The 18,881-nt window shown below is 42.9% G+C and overlaps 1 protein-coding gene and 1 long non-coding RNA gene across 3 annotated transcripts in view; one reads left to right on the plus strand and one right to left on the minus strand.

The window, feature by feature from the left end:
* Positions 1 to 18,881, plus strand: part of scn5lab (sodium channel, voltage gated, type V-like, alpha b) — a 210,496-nt gene that overhangs the window by 9,246 nt on the left and 182,369 nt on the right. The window lies entirely within an intron of this gene.
* On the minus strand, positions 14,345 to 17,925 carry LOC124857937. Of its 2 annotated transcripts, XR_007035721.1 has the most exons (5): positions 17,699 to 17,925; positions 16,252 to 16,581; positions 15,776 to 15,943; positions 15,568 to 15,677; positions 14,345 to 15,454 (listed from the first exon to the last, which is right to left on the minus strand). It is a non-coding gene; the product is annotated as an uncharacterized LOC124857937 (long non-coding RNA). The 2 variants fall into 2 exon arrangements; XR_007035720.1 differs by lacking the exon at positions 17,699 to 17,925 and having other exon boundaries at positions 16,252 to 16,795.

The following is an 18,881-nucleotide window of genomic DNA, read 5'->3' on the forward strand; positions in this document are numbered from 1 at the left end:
GTGGTGCCGACAGATGCAGAAACTAAGATTTTTATAGTCAATAAGGACCTTATTCCAGAAATATGAGCTGTTTACAGGAACATTTCTGTCCTTCTCATTAATTATCTTTGTAGATTCTTCTGTATCTCCACCTGTTTGCCTCTACATTAATGTCTGAATTTGCTAATTAACACTCCTGGTCCTTGTTGGTGGATGATTATGGGATGTTAATGAGTCATAACAACCTGTTCATGTTAGCTGTAGCTTCTAATAATGACCACATGGATGTCTCTCCATCTAAACGCTGAATTAAATGACTTTGGATCATTTAGGAACCAAATAAACAAAACTGACCTCCTTTGGTCTGCTGTGAAGACTCAGAGGAGTGAAAGATAATAGAAGATATCATATTTATTTAGTTTATAAGAGCTTCCACAGCTGATTCACAGGATGGAAGATGAGAGAAACACATGAAATCTGAAACACCCCTGTTGAGTTTTTCTTCTTCTTTTTTTTCACTATTTTCTCCACATAAAAACACAACAAGAAGATCAGCTCAGAAATAGAAAACTAGACACATTCAGTGAGTTTTCATGATGATACTCAGCAGATTAAACCTGCAGCAGACACCAACTGTCAGGGAAACAGGAAGTATTTGGAGCTTGTTGAAAGCGGCGCAGGTGAATCGGCGCCAGCCATGACTGTGGCATTTTGAAGCTCCAGTTTTTATGTTTCAGTCCCATGTGGAGGTCCGGCGTCTCAGCTGGCTGCAGAACAGACCGGGACACGGCCATCCGACACCGGCCAAACTCTGGACCTATTCTGACTGCCGGTGCCGGGTCTGTGTGAGTGGCTGTTTAAGGAGGTCAGCCCAGAGATGGATCCACAGTGAATGTGCTGGACCTCTAGGTGCTGCAGGACTCTGATGGTCATCAGAATCAGAGGAATAACTTTAATCTGTTCGATGTGTAAACATGTCCATTAGGTTTGATAAGATGAAGAACCAGTTCATGAGTTAAACATGTTCCCGAGCCAGAACCTGCAGCCTCATCCTCGTGTCCACTGGTTCCAAACATCTGATCCTTTAACTGGTAGAAAACTATTTAAAAAAGTAAATCTCTACAGTCTGTTTACATTTTAATCATTTTAGTAGATTTCAGACATGAGATTCACACAGTTTCACAACATTTACACAGAAATCTCAGACAATAATGCTTAGAAAACAGAAAAACACAATTATTTCTAGTGTTGCCTTAATAACTTATTCACTACAACAATTCAATTAATATTAACTTTAATGTTTATCTATTTGTCTAGATTTTTTGAAACACAAATATAGAGAATTACCACCTGCGGAAATAATTTTCCTGTTCTTTCGACGCTGAGATATCACCAGTCTCATCAATATGTGGTAGCCAGGCAGCAACCAGTTGTTTTTAAACCGGGCTTCCTTAAAGTGAAGGATCGCTCCAGTTTCCACACCAGGACCATTCAGGTTTGTCACAACTAGAAAGATTTCCAAGAGTGAAAAGGAAAACAGCAAAACAGTCAAAAGTCATGTTTGTAATTTTATTTATTTGACCTTTAACCTTCATATAGATTTATGCTTTGATTATTTTTGTCTGATAATTTGGCCTTTTCTTGCTCAGCTTATATAAAAACATTGGTGGCTGTGTACGCCAATGGTTCTGGTGTCGTTGGGTTTAAACCGGGCTGGATGCGTCTCTCAGGGTCAGGATGATCTGCCAAGTTGGAAAATCATGGATGGAGCCCACATAAAGACAGGATAGTCCTTTGTGGACTCCATGATCTCTGTGAACGTCCTGCAGACTGACTCAGGCAGAACATGAAGCCCGCTGACACCTGCTGCGTCTGAGCAGAACTCTGTCAATCTTGGTTTGACCCACTTACAGACCTTCATATCCTGAAGAGTCATTTTACTGAAAAACATTCAGATTATCTTCTGTTTCCTCACAGAGACGATGATAAACGTAAAATAAAACAGATGATTTATAGCATTTTTATATGAAAAGAACAAAATATCAGCTGCTGTTGCACTTTTACATTTCAGCAAAGATGCACAGCAGCTGTTAAACTGAACTTGTAGTGTTAAAACTGCACCTCACAATGAACACCCCATCACTGGGAAGCTTGGTGGTGGCAGCATCATGCTGTGGGGATGCAGGGACAGGGAAGCTGGTTGATGGGAAGATGACTGGAGCTATATCCAGGAAAATCCTGGAGGGGTGGAGACTGGGGTGGAGGTTCACCCTCCATCCTAATAGACATGCTTCAACTTACTAGCAGCTACTATCAGAGGAGGTTCTGCAAAGACTTGACTTAAAGATGGGCGTACGCACATAAACACCACAGTACTTAGATTATTTCCTAAAAATGTTGAAAATCTATTCACCATTTTCCTTCAGTTTGTTGGAAACATAAAATCCCAATAAAGGTTTTAGATTATTTAGTCAATTCAGAGCAGTTTAACTCTTCTTTAGCCACGTCTGCTGGTTTCTGAGTCTTACAGACGACCAGAAGACAGATTTGGACGAACAAACAGGAGAGGCCGGATCCTGTGTGTCTCTGGAGATGCAGCTCTGTAACTGACTTCAGCACGGATGAGAGGAGATGTCGCTCTGGTTAGGCTACAACACCAGCAGACAATCCAGACAGAAGTACATCTTTGTTATTCTTGATTTTTTTTCTGGAGGAAAACCTTTCTAAGTTCATTCATTGATGACTCTTGAAGGGTGCAAAGGAATAACTCTGCAGCTGGGAGAACTGTGTGAAATCATTTCCTGGAATAAATGGATCTCTAGGGAGGGCCGCGTGGTGCATGGAACAGGCTCCCTGCTGGACCTCCTGCAGTTTGCTTACCGAGCAAACAGGTCGGCAGATGATGCTGTTAACTTAGGTCTACACTTCATCCTGCAACACTTCGACCACCCAGGGACGTACGCCAGGATCCTGTTTGTAGACTTCAGCTCCACCTTCAACACCATCATACCAGACATCATCCACCAGAAGCTCATCCAGCTCAACGTCCCAGCCTCCACCTGTCAGTGGATCAACAGCTTCCTGACGGACCGACAGCAGCAGGTGAGACTGGGGAGCATCTTCTCCCGATCCAGATCAATAAGTACTGGTGCCCCCCAGGGGTGTGTTCTATCCCCACTCCTCTTCTCTCTGTACACTAATGACTGCACCTCATCGGACTCGTCCGTGAAACTCCTTAAGTTTGCAGATGACACCACTGTCATTGGACTGATCCAGGACGGTGATGAGTCTGCATACAGACAGCAGGTGGATCGGCTGGTCCACTGGTGCGGTCAGAACTACCTTGAACTGAACCCACTCAAGACTGTGGAAATGGTGGTGGACTTTCGGAGAACACCACCCCCATACACCCCCCTCACCATCCCCAACAACACTGTATCGGGCGTGGACCACTTCAGGTTCTTAGGAACCACCATCTCTGAGGACCTGAGATGCTCTTCACACATAGACACTGTTCGGAAGAAGGCCCAGCAGAGACTGAACTTCCTGAGGCAACTCAAGAAGTTCAACCTTCCACAAGAGCTGCTGGTCATCTTCTACACTGCCATCATTCAGTCTGTCCTGTCTTCATCCATCTCAGTGTGGTTTGGATCATCCACAAAACAGGACAGGTCCAGACTGCAACGAATAATCAGGACTGCAGAGAGAATAATCAGGGCTGACCTTCCCTCCATCCAGGACTTATACAGGTCAAGGGTCAAGAAAAGAGCCGCTAAAATCTCTGCAGACCCCACACACCCTGCACATAAACTGTTCAGAGTTTTACCTTCAGGTGGCGCTACAGAGCACTGTTCACTAAAACCAGCCGCCACAGAGACAGTTTCTTCCCCCAGGCTGTTTCTCTGATGAACATTTAAATAGAGTGAAAAACAACAGCAACAGATGTTGCAAATGCACCTTTTTATTATATATGTGTTATTGTAAATATGTATATTCTGTAATACAAAAACAGAACAAAAGAGCTAAGTGTACCGGAGTCAAATTCCTTGTTTGTATGTAAGAACTTGGCAATAAAGCTGATTCTGATTCTGATGGAAGCACTGTTGCCCTGAAAAAAGAGAGAAGGTTGTGGGTTCGAATCCCGGCCTGGAATCTTTCTGTAAGGAGCACGTTCTCCCTGTTTGTGCGTGGGCTCTCTCCAGGTACTCTGGCTTCCTCCTGTCCTGTGTGTCACTGTGTTGCCCTCTGATGGACTGGTGACAAGTCCAGGGTGTAGCCCGCCTCTCACCTCTGGAGATAGGCACCGTCTTCCCAAGCTATAGATAGATGGATGGATGGATCTCCAGGATGGGAGTTTTCTGTCCTGAGATCCATCTCTTGACAATAAACTTTGAGGACAAATTTGTTGGAAACTTTGAGCACCCTATAAGCTAAAAGTAACAGAGAAATGTGGGAGAATACGTTTTCATATGAAAAGTGACCAAAAATAGAAAGCTCTAAAATTAACTGACCTCCAAGCTTTAAAATTCATGATTCAATGACGAAATTCTAAGATTGTAATGTAATAGAGATACACTCCTGGAGAATCTGCATGAAAGAATACCGTGATGTTCACCAGCAGGGAGGTCTGATCTGAAGACCATGGATCTCACTTACAGATTCATGGATTCAGATGATCTCTGGCCTTCTGCAGGACAAAACAGTTTTATTTAAAAGGGACGAGTGCATCAGACCACACACTGCAGTTTGATTTACCATATTTAAAAATGACAAAAATGGTCTGAAATGAGAGTACTGTAGATAAGATCACCGTATAAACCACTGTGAGAACAACAGCAGCTGCCTGGTTAACATGTTTACCATCTTTGAGCAACTCCTGAAGATGCATTCATCTGCAGACATCTCAGCAGCTGTCAGTCTAGGAACTGCTCATCAATCGCTCTAATTGACAGAGAGTCAGAGGGCTTTCCTGCAGCTGTGGTTATCCAGAGCCAGACGTGCAGGAGATGGATCTAACCATCAAGGCTCAACTTCAAGTCTGAAACAAGGTAAAATAATCACCCCTCAGGTCTGGAGCATCTTTCTTTTTACCGTAAAGCTGAAGATTTATGGGAACAAAAATGTTTTGTTGTCATTGTTAGCTGCTCCAGTACTGCTGCTTTTTTAGACCATTTGTTAACAAGTGCATGTGTGACTCTGAGCTACCTGGCTACTCTGGGGGTTATCACTACTGCTTTACAGCTGAAAGGTCACTGGACACAGCACACCATCTCCACTGTGAAACATGGTGGTGGCAGCATGATGCTGCGGTGTGGGGAGGCTTTTCTTCCACAGGGTCTGGAAGCTGGTTAGAGTTAATGGAAGATGGGTGGGGCTAAATCCACGACAATCCAGGAAGAAAACCTGTTAGAGGCTGCAGAAGACAACCACCCTAAACATACAGCCAGAGAAACAATAGATGGTTTAGATCGCATCATGTTCAGGTGTTAGAATGGCCTAGTCAAAGTCCAGACCAAAATCCAGCTGAGAATCTGTGGCAACATTTGAAAACTGATGTTCACAAATGTTCTCCATCCAACCTGACTGACCTTGAGCTGTTTAATAAAGATGAATGGGACACAGATTTCAGTCTGTAGATGTTTAAAACTGGTAGAGATAAACCCCAGAAGACCTGCAGTCTTTATTTTATTCTATTACTATTTGTTTTTGTACATCTACCTTGGTCTTCTTTGGTAGCACATTTTCCTAACTATCTGCACCATAACTGTGTGTTATTAAGAGCTGCTGTAACAAGTTAATTTCTCCATTGTGAGATCAATAAAGTCTGTCTTATCTTATCTTATCTAACTTCTCTTTCTGTTGGTGTGTCTCATGAAAACCTAATACATTCCTTTAAAGTTTGTGGTTATAATGTGACAGAATGTGAAAAGTTAGAGCAGTGTGATTACTTCTGTAGATGCACTAGAGAGCTTCTTATTTATCGTATCTTCTTTGGCTCCATTCACCAAACTGGTTGATCCTAAAACCTAAAAGATTTTCTTCAGAAGTAAAAGATCTGACTTGTGTTAAAGAAACATTTCTTGCAGTTTAGAGGCTCTGGAGCTGGTTTATTCCAGAAACGGAGCCTTTAGGAACATGCTTCAGGTTCTCTGCATCATCCCCAACATCAGTGTCACTTTATCGGCTCTCTGTCTGATCTCAGACAGCCGTACGTCTTGACCTCCATCCTGCCCTTTCTGCACATTTCTCAGCTGTAAATACATGCTGCAGTACATCCAGAAGATGTTCCGCTGGATTAACATGCTCGACTTGAGGAAGTCTCCTTACTCTTCTGGAGTCCTCCCATCATGTAAAAGTGTCAGCAGAAATAAACGTTCATCAGAACTTCCCCTCTCCAATTCTTCTCTGTTTTAAGAAGGAACATTATGAAGGAGGTTGGACTGCTGAGAACAAACTGGTTGTCTGCAGGTTGTGGTCCAGCTTTTCATCTGGACAACATGTGGGCGGAGCTCTCAGGCTCATCGTCATGGCACCTGAAGCAGCTAATTGGAGTGGTTGTTGTTCTTACAAATAGGTGAGGATGAAACAGTGTGGCAGCTGGACGTGTTGACGAACCCACAGAGAGGGACGCAGACCCAGATCCTGGTCCTAATAGGAAGTGATTTAATCAGCCACGAGGGACGAACCGGAGAACAGCATGAGCCACACACACAGAGACGGAGACCAGAATCGAAGAGACAAGGCGGGGAGGATGGAGGCTGCAACTGGGTCGCAGCATGTGTGTGTGTGTGTGTGTGTGTGTGTGTGTGTGCAGACAGGCAGAATCAATAGAAAACCTAAATAAAATGATCAGCACCACAAGCAGAGGTGTTAAAACTATGTTAAAATCAAAACAGACATAATGTTGGGGTGTTTTTGTAGCTGCTGGGGGTGAAAACATCTGACAGAGAAATGTACCAAAGACAACATTTACTTCTAACTACATGGAAAACCTGCTGCATGCATGTTTCTTTATTTAATTTCTTCAATTTGAGTTTTTGTGATCAGATGTTTCAGAGTCAGACCTTCTCAGGGTGGTCAGCACCTTCTTGTTCTGTAGTTTTGGGTTAGAACTGAAAAAGTCTACAGTTCATGGTTAAAAACATTAGGCTTGCAACAATATGAAATATGGGCCAATATGCAATGTTAATGTTGCTTTTATGGTCCATCATTACCGGGTCCATGCAGGTTCATTAGATCCAGATTCATCAGATTCAGGCACATCACATATGGGTCCAATCCGGGTTCATCATGTCTAGGTCCATCACAACCGGGTCCATCCAATCATAAGTATTTCTGTCTCCTTCAACCAAACAAATGCACGGTTTTCCTGTTGTTCTGAGGTCCATTTCACACAGTTTCCTTTGTTTTTCTATGGAGGTTTCATTCGTTCTGGCTGGCTGTTTCTTATTTGATGCAGTTTGTGAAACTGAATAAATTAAACTTATTAAACTCTATTCAGTTAAATCCAACGGATCATTTCTGTGGTATATAACAAAACCAGGAAAACAGGAAACTTTCCCTGAAAGATGTTATTTTTAGGGTGGAAAACACTTTGATCCTCACTTTAAACTATTTTAACTGAATATTTTTCTTTGATTTGTTAGAATTTATTTAATATATACAATTTATAAGCTGAGTGTCCTTCTGATGAGTCAGCAGGGTCTGATCTGCTAGTAGAGGGAAACGTATAATGATCACGTGAAGGAAGGTCGTGTGTGTCTGTCTGTGGTTTGCAGCCTCCTCCTCTGTCTGCTGCAGAAGTGGAGCAGAATGGATGGATCTTCTGTGTGTGAGTGACGAAGCTATAACGGGGTGATGAGCTCGCTCGTCTGACCTCCTTTGGTGCTAAATTAAAACGAACCTGAATATTGACGCCTAATGAAGGCAGGAAGGTGTGTGTGTGGGCGATGACGAGGCTAAAACACGGCCTCCGTGGGAGTTCACCTCAATACGAGTTTCAGCCAAGGAGACCCACAGACCGAGGAACCAGTCAGGTTAGAGTCCAGTTCAAGTGTATCTCTGTAGCAGCAGTAATGCAAACATGCGTAAACTATGAAACAAAGTGAAAAGAACCGGTTCAGAGAGACAGGCTGTAATCGGACCGCCGCCCTCTGATGTTCCAAACATCCTTTTGAAAGCATTCATCACAAATTTCATGAACCTATTTTAAAGTTTTGATGCTTTCTTCACACCTTGGGATTAACACTGCTCCGGCTTCACCTTTCTACCCACCTGGTGCTGATTAATCTACAACTTAACGACGTTGCCAGACAGCCTGTTTCAGCAGTCAGTCCTGAGTTTTTCTTTTTTTAAATCTACTTTTTAGATGTGTTGTTTGTTTCTGTTCCTGTTTTTGTCCATCTTGTTGTTCACATTATGTAGCTGAAAGTTCTGTGGACAACTTTGTTTTCATTTTATTTTTGTATGGCAGTTGGGTTCGGAGACCCAACGAGCGGCCACGCTCCCACTGTTTAAACCAGAGACTGGCTGTTAGCTCTCGGTAGCTCCGCTGTGTCGTTCCAACCGAGCGACACAATATTCCCCGCAAGCTGAGGAGGAAGAGACCCAGGACCCATGCCACCATTGGGCCTTGTTTTCATTTCTTGGTGCTAGCCCTCTTTCCGGGGCCCCCTCCACCAGCCCTGTTTGGGTGGTTTTGAGTTTGGTTGTGTTTTTTTTCTCATGGAGTTTGGAAGGGCGTCAGGAATCAGCCTTTAAGGGGAGGGTTAGGTGGTGTCATGATCCGCACCTGTGTTGTGTTTTCTGTTAACTGCACCCACCTGTTCTTCATATACTGTAGTTCTCTCAATCCTCTGTTGTGTTTAAGTCTGTGTTTTCTGTTCCCTCATAGTCGGGTTGCTTGTTTGTCCAGCTGCATTGCTGTTACTCCTGGTTTTTCTGTTACTCCTGGTTCCTGAGTTTTCTTTCGTGTCCTGTAAGTTTTAGTCTGTAAAATGTATCTATCCTCCATGCGCCTGCCAATGTCCTGCTGCCACTTTGGTCCTTCACCATCGCAAACCACGACATTAGGAGCTGTTAGCTCGAGGCTGTATTATCAACCATCAGCGACTCATTAGAAATGTGCTAATGTGCTACAGCCTGAACTGTAGGAATGGAAGAACATCATCACATCATTCAAACCGACCAAACAACAGGAACATTTCTTGGCTGCAGCACTGATACATCCAGGCCTGTTTGGACCTCCATATCTCAGCAATCCTTTCCATTAGAACCTTCATTCAAAGTTAAACAGATCACAGAAAGTCAGACTTTACCTCACCCAGTTATCAGCTTGATCCCTTTTCCAGTTTTTCCAAAATCACAGTTTAGGTTTGAGAATTTCTTCAGATTTTCCTATAAAATGTTCAGTTTAGTGTGATGACGGTTCTGACCCAGTAAAATATAGAGAAACTTTAGGATTTAGCCTTTTCTTCAGGGCCACAATTTCATCTCCACATGTTTAGATTCTCCATCCAATCGTAAGTATTTCTGTCTCCTTCCAGCGAGTGTGTCTCCACTGCTGTAGGACCTATAGTTTTCTGACCAATCAGAGCCCAGAGTGCAAAGAAACACGCCCACACTGTCCTTCACTCCCAATAGATTTCAGCTCTAAATGGTTCTGGAGAAACTGGGTCTGAAGGTTCTGTATAACATCTCAGATCCTCTGCAGACACCACTTGGGGTTTTAACACAGTCACTGTTTGTTTGAGACTTATCTTCTTTTCTGGGTTTCTGCCTGTCTGTTTGGTGAAAAGTGTGGTGCTGTGGGCCACCCCCTGGCTCCCCTGAAAAGCCGGTAATCACCATGGCAACGAGCATTTTCAGCATCATTCTGACATTAATTCTCCGTAAAGTTAGCACCTAATTCTCAGCAAGGCTGAAAGAAGGAACAGATTGTGTGTTTTTGGGGAGTAACCCGACTGGTTCTGGGTGTTATGAGACTTAAAGTAAAGCAGTGAAGTGAGGAACATCTGAGCTCTCATTAACTTTTGTTTGTAGCTGTCAGAGCGGAGCTGCGGTTGCTTCAGAGAGACACCTGTCACTAAGGTGTGTGCTGGGGTCTAATAATAAATACACTTCACTTTGTCCCTGCATTGGAGTCCACAGATACATAACTATGTGTGAGCGTGTGTGTGTGTGTGTGTGTGTGTGTGTGTGTCCAGGCCGGCATGGTGTGAGCGTGGCTGAAACAACATGAAGCAGAAGATAAGAGGTCTCACACTCCACAGGCTGATAATTTCCTCCGTGTGTGTGTGTGTTTGTGAAAGTGACAGCTGAGCGAGGGAGCGCTGACACAGGAGAGGAGGAACGACAGATATGTCAGGAAGGTGGAGGAGGCAGGAGGAGGGGTGGGTAGCAGTCAGGAGAGGAGGAGTAAAGGAAGAATAGAGGAAAAAAGAAGAGAAAATGTTTCATAAATCAATAAAAACAATAATGTAAGGAGAAGCTGAGAGAAACAGGAACAGAAGGAATGCTGAAGAGAGACTGAAGAGGAGAAAGGAAATGGGTGGAGCTTATGAAGGAGGTGAAGATGGTAGGAGGAGGAGCAGGAAGTTGTCCATAATTCAGACATATCTTCAAAAATTATGGGGTATTATTGGGCAACATTTTTTTATAATTTCCCTCATTTTTATTTTACAAATTTTTGTAAACGTGTGTCTTACAAATATATATAGGCCTAATTATTGGTGCTATTTTAAATAATTGTAACTGTTTTTTCAAACCCTGTCCTGGTCTCAATTATTTGATTTGTTTTTTAGGTGATTTTTTTGTTATAGTTTGTACAGTATATTTTATAAATAATATCTAAATATTCTTTATTTACTTCTTTATTAAAGTAAATAATACTTTAATAGTAAAGTCTCTCTCTCTATATATATAGTTACAGGGGTTGGACAATGAAACTGAAACACCTGGTTTTAGACCACAATAATTTATTAGTATGGTGTAGGACCTACTTTTGCGGCCAATACAGCGTCAATCCGTCTTGGGAATGACATATACAAGTCCTGCACAGTGGTCAGAGGGATTTTAAGCCATTCTTCTTGCAGGATAGTGGCCAGGTCACTACGTGATACTGGTGGAGGAAAACGTTTCCTGACTCGCTCCTCCAAAACACCCCAAAGTGGCTCAATAATATTTAGATCTGGTGACTGTGCAGACCATGGGAGATGTTCAACTTCACTTTCATGTTCATCAAACCAATCTTTCACCAGTCTTGCTGTGTGTATTGGTGCATTGTCATCCTGATACACGGCACCACCTTCAGGATACAATGTTTGAACCATTGGATGCACATGGTCCTCAAGAATGGTTTGGTAGTCCTTGGCAGTGACGCGCCCATCTAGCACAAGTATTGGGCCAAGGGAATGCCATGATATGGCAGCCCAAACCATCATGGATCCACCCCCATGCTTCACTCTGGGCATGCAACAGTCTGGGTGGTACGCTTCTTTGGGGCTTCTCCACACCGTAACTCTCCCGGATGTGGGGAAAACAGTAAAGGTGGACTCCTCAGAGAACAATACATGTTTCACATTGTCCACAGCCCAAGATTTGCGCTCCTTGCACCATTGAAACCGACGTTTGGCATTGGCATGAGTGACCAAAGGTTTGGCTATAGCAGGTTGGCCGTGTATATTGACCCTGTGGAGCTCCCGACGGACAGTTCTGGTGGAAACAGGAGAGTTGAGATGCACATTTAATTCTGCCGTGATTTGGGCAGCCGTGGTTTTATGTTTTTTGGATACAATCCGGGTTAGCACCTGAACATCCCTTTCAGACAGCTTCCTCTTGAGACAGGATAGTGTGTCTGAAATCTCCATTTTAGGTGACAATGAGATAATTATTTAAGAAAACCACATTTAAAAATTAACTAAAAATATTTTGAGTTTAGACAGCAGACGACCTTCTCTTATTTAATGATTCATAGATGATTTTGTATGAACTGCTGCTGCACATCATTCAGACTGAAGCTGGTTTTCTTTCTCTAAACCCAGAGGGGACATCCGTGTCCCTGAGAGCCACAAACACAAAGCTGCTGCATGAGTTGCCAGGTTGGTGCTGTGGGGTTGCCAGGTTGGTGCAGGTGTCAGTATCTGAGTCTGAACAAACAAACAGCTGCACTGTGAGCCGCCAGCTGGACGTCTCCCTCTTTGTGTCTCTTGTCTTGGTCTCTTGCTCCTCCATCACTGTCCTGGTCTCATGTTCCTTCGACTTAACGGTGATTTAACCCCGACTCCTACAAAACGACCTGCCCCCCCCCCACACACACACACACATCCGTGTTTTACTATCTTTATGAGGACTTTTCGGTTACTTCCATTGACTTCCATTCATTTTCCTTGATTTTTAGTGCCTAACCCTGACCCTAACACTAACCCTAACCAGTTAATAAGTAACCCTAACCCTAACCAGTTAATACCTAACACTAACCCTAACAATAACTCAATTCATACCCTAGTCCTAAACCTAATCCCTGTCCCAAGAACAGAATTTGAAAAAGTGAGGACCAGGAAAATGTCCTCACTTTGTCAAAATGTCCTCACTTTGTCAAAATGTCCTCACTTTGTTAAAATGTCCTCACTTTGTCAAAATGTCCTCACTTTGTTAAAATGTCCTCACTTTGTCAAAATGTCCTCACTTTGTTAAAATGTCCTCACTTTGTTAAAATGTCCTCACTTTGTCAAAATGTCCTCACTTTGTTAAAATGTCCTCACTTTGTTAAAATGTCCTCACTTTGTTAAAATGTCCTCACTTTGTCAAAATGTCCTCACTTTGCGATAAAAATACAAAAAATGGTTCTGACTCAGCGACAAGTACAAGAACACACACACACACACAAAGTGGTTTCCGAGTCAAACTGAAGAAGCCTCTTCATGCTGATTTTCATCTTCATCGACTCTCTTCAGTTGGATATGATGCTGATATGATGCTGATTACCCATGATGCCACATGCTCTGTGCGTGCTTGGATCTTTAAAATCATCAGAAGAAGAAGCTGTTGGTTAATTCATGACCTTTTTAACCATTGTCTTTAAATCATTACTTGGTCATTGTTTATTTGTCCCAGCTCAGTTTCTCCAGTTTCCATCTTTTCTGTCTTTGATTGCTCTACTTTTTCTCTGTTAATCTTTCAGATTTTATTTCTCTTTTATCTTTTGTTTTTGACTCTTTTGTCCCTATTTTATTTAGCTATTTCTTGCTCTTGTTTTCTGTAAGGTGCAGTGTTTCCTCACCTTCTCCCTGTTTAGTTTTTGTCTTCGCCTCTAGTCTCTGGGCCAATCAGTTAGATGTTTCCTGAATCTTTCCCAGCCTCCTGATTGGCTGACACGAGTGAGATGCTGGTGTCCAACTCCTTCTAATTTCTGATTTTCCTGTGATGCTCAGTTTGTCTGTGTTGATGACATTTCATAGCCAACTGTGTGTGAATTTGATTCATAAACTATAAAACGTGTTCTTAATTGGTTTAAAAACGAATTTGATCTAATTCCAAATTCCTCAAGACAAACCTTAACCTTAACCAGGACAATACCTGATGGACTGAAAGTTGTTTGGCTGACGATTCCTGATCATGTGGTGCTCTGATTGGCTAGTCGGACTAAAAATATTCTAACTTTATTATTTTTTTGTAATAAATTGTTAATTGTTCATTATTAATTATAATTATTAATAGTTGATAATAGTTAAACCAAACCTTTTGTTGCACAACAGCATCCATCCAACAACCTTTTCCCACCTAGAAATCAAAAGATTAATAGTCCTTTTAATGAGTTCTGGCGGCCAGGAGGAGGCGTCCAGGGGACAGCTAGAGCATTAGATTCATGTGTGTTGGAGAAGGGATAAATCTAAAAGTTGCAGGGTAGTAGCTCTCCTGAACTGGACCTGGTCACCCCTGATCTGGAGTTATGGACCTGCTCTTGATACCAAATTACTGTTCAATTTTCACTCACAGTGAACGTTTTCAACTGTGTATTTGATGGCAGTTACCATGGTTACCTCACTGCTAGAAAACTGTTGGTCTCAGCTGGAGCCTCTTAGTGAGGGTTTGCATGTTCTCCCTGTGCATGTGTGGCTTTTTTCCAGGAAGTGTTTTTTTTCTCACAGTCCAAAATCATGCATGTTAGATTAGCTGGAAACTTTGCATTTAGCTGTCTGCTTTACAGGCGGATGATTTTAAGAAACAATAAAAAGGTGATATTATTTGTATGTTGCAAAGAGAAATTGTGTTGTGATGAATGCAGATTTTCTTCAAAGTGGAACTAAACCCATGTTGTCATTTTGTTTGCACTAGATCTGACCCACATACAGAGAACACCCCGGAGAACAGAATAAGTAAAGGATTTTATTGTGACAATGATAATCAGGAACGTAACAGATGATTCTCCAACTCCAACTCATCAATCATGGCTAACTCATCCTTTAGTGAATCATCTAGTTTTCAAAGCTTCATTATTCCAACCCGAGGTAGCTGCTAACGTACGAAATTCAATGGAAAACTCAGTAATGGGTCTGTGACGTTGTTTTAAGGCCCTCAGCTTTCGGCCAGCACTAGACTTGTCTAACACAGAGGAAAAGGTCATTTTAAACTCCTTGACAAAATCTTCAAAAGTACAACCTAATTCTCTACAATCAGGAAACTGGGCCTCAGCCCACTGCAAAGCCTTGCCGGTCAATAATCCAATAACATAAGAAATCTTTACATCATCATGGGGAAAGGAACGGGGGGATCGGTTGAAAACCAGGGAGCACTGAAGCAAAAACCCCTGCACAAAACTGTTTCCAAACTTGCGAGATGAACTGTGGTCCTCGGTCGGATAGTATGTCTTGTGGGATCCCATGAAGACAAAACACATGTTTTGTGAGAAGTTTGGCTGTCTGTAGGGCTGACGGAAGCTTCCTAAGGGGAATGAGATGACATGCCTTAGAGAAACGATCCACAATAGTGAGAATTGTTGCCATACCTGAGGAAAGGGGAAGTCCAGTAACAAAATCCAATGCTATATGAAACCAAGGTCGATTTGGGATGCTTAGATGTTGGAGAAGACCCGTGGGTGACTGGTTACTGGACTTATTTCTGGCACAGATTGCACAAGCCTGAACAAACTCTCACATCTTTATGCAGCGAGGGCCACCAAAACTCTCTTTGAACTAGTGCGATAGTTCTGCCAACACCAGGATGGGCAGAAAATTTTGCTGTGTGCAATCAATCGATTAGTCAGGAGCGTACTTTAGATGGAACATAGATGCGGTTTGGCGGTCCATTGCCAGGGTCAGGTTCCTGTTGTTGAGCCCTAAGAACAGTGTCCTCTATCTCCCACCTGAGTGCTCCAACTGTCCAACTGGGCGGCAGGATGGGAGCTGGTTCCTTCACGGAATCATCAGTGGCAAACTGTCTGGAGAGGGAATCTGGCTTTGTATTCTTAAGTCTGGGTCTGAAAGAAATGCACAAGTCAAAACGAGAGAAAAATAAAGACCACTGAGACTGACGTGGGTTAAGTCTTTTAGCTGACTGGAGGTAGGTCAAGTTCTTATGATCAGTCCATACTTGGATGGGATTCTCAGCCCCCTCAAGCCACTGGTGCCACTCCTCAAGGACCAGTATAATTCCCAGGAATTCTCTGTCTCCCACGTCATAGTTCCTCTGTGTTACTGAACCTGTGGGAAAAAAAAAGCAAGGAAAGAAAGGAACGGGGGGGATCGGTTGAAAACCAGGGAGCACTGAAGCAAAACCCCCCCACAATTGCCCACCTCACCAGAAAACCTTTCAGGATTAGGGGAAGTGATGTCACGAGAATGAGGTAGCTGTTGGGATACCGGTAATGCAGTAGCGCCATCTACATGTGTGGTGGACTGAGTACCTAAGGTTTGTTGCAACATGGAGGCAATCTGCTCTAGCTGTTGGTTAGTCTGGCGTTGTTGTTCTGAAAGGAAACGGAGAGAAGAGTCATGAAAGTGGATTTGATTCGCATGTTCAGAGAGAATTCTACGGAGTGCTTCTGTTGGGTCTTGTTGGCCAGAATGTTCTGTCATTTTGTTTGCAATAGATCTGACCCACATACAGAGAACACCCCGGAGAACAGAATAAGTAAAGGATGTTTATTGTGACAATGATAATCAGGAACGTAACGGATGATTCTTCAACTGTATAGGAAGAGAACTGGTGAAAACAGGGAACTGAATGATATCGAACTAAGAACAAGGAATTAATGTAATCAAGAAAACAGCTTACTAAATAGGTGTGGTCAGGTCGCCAGGGGTAGAGGGATTCAGGAGGTTGAGTTTGTAGAAGGTTCTTTAGGTGCTGTTCAGTGTGAGCTCGGAGCAAACAGGAATGAGTTCGGTGTGCAGATGCTTACGTTGGAGGGTGGACAGAGTACGCTTACAGCTTGCTCCAGGAGACGAAGGTAGCAGGAAACTGCCAGCTTGATGCGAATCCAAACGAAGACAGTAGATAGGAAATGAAGTCCTCAGAACGTAGATAGTGTTGATCATCCAGAAAGACTTCCGGACACGTAGTCAGTATTCAGTGGCATAAATCCAGGGTTTAGGTTTACTTAACCTGTGAAGGAACTTAAACAAAGTTACACGAGGTCGAAGAACAAAGCATAGAGTTAGTGTTTGGCTTGAGCTTGTTACCACTGAGGGCAAAACACTCTGGCGTCAAAGTGCTGGCATCCTCCTGCTTAAGTACCCCTCAAAGTAATCAGTAGAATAAGTCGCACCTGTCACCCAGCACACCTGACAACTCCAGCACCGTCTGAGAACATTGAACACATGTAGCAAGCGCAGAAACACAAACACAACCCAGATCCAGACACATGTAAAAGAATAACTCCACCCCTGGACAATTTTTGTAAAACGCCACCAAAGTGGGCGGTGCCAATTCTTGCGATGAGCGGAGGGGGTTAAGCGGGGGTGTGGTCAGGAGGACGAGGGAAAGTGGCAGCTAGCTTAATCTGACATATTGAAACATGGACAGTGAGCAGAGCGACACTGGTAGTTTCGCCATGGATAGATCTTTTGAGGTGGGGAATATTTCACCCCCCTCATCCTCGGAGGTTAAGAGAGGCTTTATGGAGCCCTGAGCCTTATTAGGTGGAGCCGCGGGATGCGGTTATGTTTCAGTCAGACGGGTTCCTCAGGAAGTTCTTCTCTTCACAGTGAGTGGTATAGTTGGACCTCATTGTATAAAAGCTCCTTTTGTTGCCCTGCCAGGTAGTCCACTTATGTTGCTATATAGAGTTGATTGCAGTGCTGATAATGGTGTTAGGAAAAAAACTGCACATATGGTTCACAACAAGCTGCAGAACCAGAATCCAGTCATAATAAAATCAAGAACTGCTCCCCGTTGCAATGACAGTGGTTCATGCGCACACAGCCTCTTTACTCTGTTATTTACTGAAACAGCACCAACACTGAACACTCACACACTGATGCATGCATGCTGCACATGCAAACTCATGCAAGGACACATAGCTTTCTATTTCTGTGTCTGTATCTCTTATTTCAGCCTGTTGTTCTCTCTTTATCAATTCACTTTCCTTCAGCTCCTCCGTCTGAATTTATCATCAAAGCTTTAAACAACAGAGGTCAATCTGTTTTAAAGGTACTGCTGTTGTCTTCCTGCATCACAGCAGATGATGGCGCCTTCAGGTTATAAGAAAAGCCAGACTTACAGAAATTGGTGAGATCGACAGCTGCAGCCGCTGATGCATGTTTCCTCGACTTTCAGCAGCAGCTGAGGTGGTAAAAAATACAGCGAGAAAATGTAACGGGCAGGAGAAAAAAAAACTAATGAATCAACCTGCTAAATGACGTCCGAAATGCAGAGGAGAGCAGAGGTGAAGATGTAAAGAAAAAGGTGATGAAGAAGATTGGAGGAAAATAAACAGGATGTTTTAGTGAGGAGGGAAGAATAAGCAGGAATAAATAAAAGATTTAAAAACAAACAGAAGGTGTGCAAATGTAGTTTTAGTTTGTATTTAGTTTGCATTTCCTTATAGGTCTGGTTGCTCCATGTTCTTTAGCTCCTTGCTTACCAATGTTTCTGTGTATTGAGTTATGTGTTTTCCCTGCTCATCTGTGTTAATTAGTCACTGTCTCCATCAGTTGTCATGCATCTCCCACCAGCTGCTCCCGATCCTTTCTGATTAACCTTCCTTGATAAAGGTTCATTTCCTACCTTCCTCAGTATTTATACCCTCTGGTTCTCATTGTTCTGCTCCGGATCCACTGTTACCTCCCTGATTCCATGTCTTTGTGTTCCTCCCTGTTACCCTACCAGTGGTCCTTGCTGTAAGGGTCAGTTCAATTATTATTAAACCTTTTGCTCACCATGCGACTCCCGTCCTCCTGTTTGCTCTGTGGTTCTGCTCCACATCAGCCCCTTATGGCACTTTCTGCTTCATAGTAGACATACCAGACAAAAACAAAATGCTTCATAAGGAACTTCCGACTGTTATTTTACCAATCTAATTTCACGCAATCTAAATGCACCACTAAATATCTCAGAGTGTGAATGTAAAAAACACAAGGATTATATTAGATTAATATAAGAGAATAAACATTTGTTTGTCTGTCATCTCTAGATGTTTAATTAATCAGAGAAGCTGGTAACTCTGGATGAGCTGCAGAGATTCACAGCTGAGGTGAAGGATTCTGTCCACTGGACAAATAGGAGTCCTGGACTCTCAACTTCTGACCTTTATGGAAGAGTGACAAGAAGAAAGTCATAAAAAGACCCATTTGACTGTTTTTTCACAAACCACAAAGGAGACACAGCAAGCATGTGAAAGAAGGAGCTTTCATCAGATGAAACAAAGTCCAAACTTCTTCAGCCTTCATCACTTTGTTTGGAGG

The sequence above is a fragment of the Girardinichthys multiradiatus genome, chromosome 21 (assembly GCF_021462225.1).
Source record: "Girardinichthys multiradiatus isolate DD_20200921_A chromosome 21, DD_fGirMul_XY1, whole genome shotgun sequence".
In the NCBI taxonomy this organism is placed as follows: Eukaryota; Metazoa; Chordata; class Actinopteri; order Cyprinodontiformes; family Goodeidae; genus Girardinichthys; species Girardinichthys multiradiatus.